We start from the raw sequence: 1,627 nt of genomic DNA on the forward strand, positions 1-1,627 counted from the left end.
TCTTCATGTTAGAAGCAAGAAAAAAAAAGTGGTATCAAGTGCTTTTGAGTATTAATTCCAACGTCCACAGTAAAAAACAAAATCAAACCAAACAAAACCAACCAAACAAAAAAATTCAACCATAATGTATCTGGGAATTAACTTAAATATGTCATATTCTTATGAGTAAAGTATATTTAAAATCCCTCAAAAATTTGGAGTTAAACCATGTTCATGGTTGGGATAATGTAATACCTTAAATATTCAAAGCTACTGAATTTAAATCTCAGCAAAATTTTATTGCACAAGTGCATCTCCATTAGCTGATTCCAAAATTTGCATAGATGAATCAGTGTTTATACACAGATAAGTAAATTGAGAAAATGAGCAGTAACTGTAAATGGGCAAAATTTTTATATGAGATTGGGATGGTATTTGAAGGAATAGAAATTGAAAATAAACACACAAATAAACTTGGTATTTGGTATTTGAAAAATGGATGAATTGCTTAATAAATAGTGTTGAAGACTTGGATAAAATACAAAATATGGAGTAGGTAGAAATTGGTGGACTATAGAAGAAGAAGAAAAATTAAATGTGAAAGGTGAAACTAAAGCTAATTAAAAGGAAGTGTCTTTGTGATTTGGGATATAGAAGGATTTTTACAAAAAATAATTTCAACCAGAAACTTGAGAGGGAAAGGGAAAAATCCATGTATTTCATTACATCAAAACGAATCATTATCTGGCTACTCACAGCTGCAATAGTGTCTGAAAGGTAGCAACTTAACTTTCTAGTAAGAGCTTAATAAAGGATATCACAGGCAAAAGTTAGTGATAAGTGACAGAAGAGCTATAGAATAATAGGTACTAACAAACAATTAATATTTGGGATAACAAAGTAAATTCTTATACATAAGGAAGAAAAACAGAGTAGAAAAACGGCAAGGATTATGATTAAGACATATCCTAGTGGCTAAAAATATAAGGCAATGAGATATAACATCATTATATTGCTTACTAAAGTGAAAAGTGCAAAATAAAAATGCTGGCGAGGCTGTGGGGAGATGGGAAACTCATACACTGCTGAGAGTAAGTGGGCTAGTATGATCACTTTAGAAAGCAATAAATCATTCCTTGATGGAATTGAGTAATTAGTGTCTAGATTCCAAATACTGCAGAAATTCTCCTAAGAGAGCACCAGAATGTATTCCTATGAGGATGTGTATTACAGCATTACCCCCAGCAAAGAAGTAGGGGATAATTGGATAAAATGTACATTATACAGCAGTTCCCCAGGAATGATCAAAGTATACATTTATCCACATGGATAGATCTCGAGAATATAAATGTTTTAATCTAGAACTTTATATAAATTAAATATGAATGAAGGGTAATGTCTACATTTTAAAGACATTCTCATATATAACTATGTAAATAAAAATATGAAAGTGAATTCAAGTGACAAATACTAAATACTTTAGGTTGGAAACTATGAATGAAGAGGAAAACTGGATTATAAGGGATGAAGGGGATATAAACAAGAGGAAGAACAAATGAAGATAATGTGTCATGAATTGGTGGCATCAGGCTGGACATGGTGGCTCACACCTGTAATCCTAGCACTCTGCAAGGCCAAGCTGGGTGGA

Source organism: Otolemur garnettii, unplaced genomic scaffold (genome assembly GCF_000181295.1).
Source record: "Otolemur garnettii isolate 467f Iridium unplaced genomic scaffold, OtoGar3 scaffold00002, whole genome shotgun sequence".
NCBI classification, from domain to species: Eukaryota; Metazoa; Chordata; class Mammalia; order Primates; family Galagidae; genus Otolemur; species Otolemur garnettii.